Genomic DNA, 2,588 nt, shown 5'->3' on the forward strand with positions numbered 1-2,588 from the left:
CTGTTTTCTTGACGGCTTTTCTGGTTATTTCCAGATCCCCATCGCCCTGGTTTATCAGGAGAAGACCACATTTACGTGTCCTTTTGGTACATTCGCGTACCGACGCATGCCATTCGGATTATGTAACGCTCCTACCACATTTCAGCGGTGCATGGTGGCCATTTTTCATGAGTTAATCGAGGATTCCATGGAAGTCTTTATGGATGATTTTTCTGTCTTTGGGAATTCCTTCAATGATTGTTTGCGTAACTTGGATCGAGTGCTCGCTAGATGTGAAGAGACGAACCTTATGCTTAATTGGGAGAAATGTCATTTTATGGTTCGTGAGGGTATTGTTTTAGGTCATAAGATTTATAGTGCGGGGATTGAGGTAGATAGAGCTAAGGTAGACACCATTTCCAAACTTCCACCGCCCACTTCCGTGAAGTCTATTCGTAGTTTCTTAGGACATGCGGGATTCTACCGTCGATTTATTAAAGATTTCTCGAAAATCTCCCGTCCGATGACCCAGCTTCTAGAGAAAGATCGGCCGTTCTATTTTAATGAGGAGTGTTTGAGGGCCTTCGAGTTGATTAAGGAGAGGTTAGTGAGTGCTCCTATTCTTGTTGCTCCCGATTGGACTCTTCCATTTGAGATCATGTGTGATGCGAGCGATTTTGCTGTTGGAGCCGTGTTAGGGCAGCGTCGAGAGAAACATTTTCATCCCATCTATTATGCTAGCAAGACCCTTAACGATGCTCAGGAGAATTACACCACGACAGAGAAGGAGCTTCTTGCGGTGGTTTTCGCGTGCGATAAATTCCGTTCCTATCTCGTGCTTTCTAAGACTGTCATTTTCTCTGATCATGCGGCTCTACGTTACTTGTTCGCTAAGAAAGATTCGAAGCCTCGACTCCTTCGTTGGATCCTTTTGCTTCAGGAGTTCGATTTAGAAATTAAAGATAAGAGAGGAGCTGAAAATGTCGCCGCCGACCACTTGTCACGACTAGAAAATTCCGACTTGGATAGGACGCGGGAACAGGGGATTGGTGATGATTTCCCGGGTGAGACTTTATTGTATGTAAAGGCGAGTGATGAGGGGTTTCCATGGTTTGCTGATCTTGCTAATTATCTATCTTCTGGTGAGTTAGTGCCCGGACTGACATATCAGCAAAAGAAGAAGTTCTTTGCAGATATCAAGTTCTACATTTGGGAGGATCCGTACTTATTCCGTATTGGCTCGGATCAGGTGATTCGGAGATGTGTTTTTGGTGATGAAGCCCGTAGTATTCTTCGACATTGTCATGAGGGCCCGACTGGTGGCCATTTTGGTGCGACTTATACCGCCAAACGCGTGTTTGATGCGGGATTCTATTGGCCGACTATTTTTCGTGATGCGCATGAGTTTGTTCGTTCATGTGACGCGTGTTAGAGAGTTGGTAACATCTCATCCCGAAATGAGATGCCCCATAACCCCATCCATGTGGTTGAGATCTTCGATATATGGGGCATTGATTTTATAGGTCCGTTTCCTATGTCTAGAGGAAACAGATACAACTCGTTGCTGTCGACTACGTGTCCAAATGGGTGGAGGCTCAAGCCTTACCTAGAAATGACGCGCTTGCTCGATTTGGTACTCCTAAGGCCTTGATCAGTGATCGGGGTACCCACTTTTGTAATGCTCAGATGGATAAGGTTTTGAAACGTTATGTGGTCACCCATCGACTTTCTACGGCCTACCATCCTCAGACTAGCGGTCAAGTGGAAAACACCAATCGTGACATTAAGAGGATATTAGAGAAAACAGTTGGAACAGTTGCGGAGACTGGGCTTAAAAGCTAGATGATGCACTCTGGGCCTTTTGTACTGCATTCAAAACGCCTATCGGGACCACTCCATTTCGGGCTAGTTTATGGAAAGGCGTGTCATCTCCCTGTTGAGTTAGAACATCGTGCGTATTGGGCTTTAAGAGCCGTAAATATTGATCTATCTGCGGCGGGAAAAAGTCGTTTTCTTCAAATTCACGAGGTTGAGGAATTACGGAATGAGGCGTATGAAAGAAGTTGGGGGTATAAGGAGCGGACAAAGGAACGTCATGATAAACATATTAAGGGTCCCAAAGAGTTTAAGTGTGGGGATAAGGTGCTTCTGTATAATTCCCGGTTGAAGTTGTTTCCGGGTAAATTGAAATCCCGATGGGCTGGTCCGTTCGTTGTTAAAGAGGTATTTCCGTATGGAACGGTTGAGATAGAGGCAGACGATGGACATTCTTGGAAAGTGAATGGGCATAGACTGAAGCATTATATTGGAGGTCCACTTGGTGATCGTGAGGAGGAGGCGATCTACCTTGATCCGCCTGGAGAGTAGAGAGGAGAGCACACTCGGGATTTTGCCCGAGTTATATAGTTTGTATAAAATTTAGTTGCATTATTTTCTTTTATTTTTATTCTGCTTTATTTTGTTTTATTTTTTTTTGAGTATTTTAGTCCTTAGAGTCTGTTTGATGTCTGCTTTCGGTTGTTTTGAGTTTTATTTTGCAGGATTGGATTTTCTCGTTCGTACTCAATCTCCATTTGGACGAGGATTTTTCTGAGCCTATCATATCGTAG

This window comes from Bidens hawaiensis, unplaced genomic scaffold (genome assembly GCF_021521415.1).
Source record: "Bidens hawaiensis isolate Kalapana, Puna unplaced genomic scaffold, B.hawaiensis_p1.1 tig00004551_1, whole genome shotgun sequence".
Taxonomy (NCBI): domain Eukaryota; kingdom Viridiplantae; phylum Streptophyta; class Magnoliopsida; order Asterales; family Asteraceae; genus Bidens; species Bidens hawaiensis.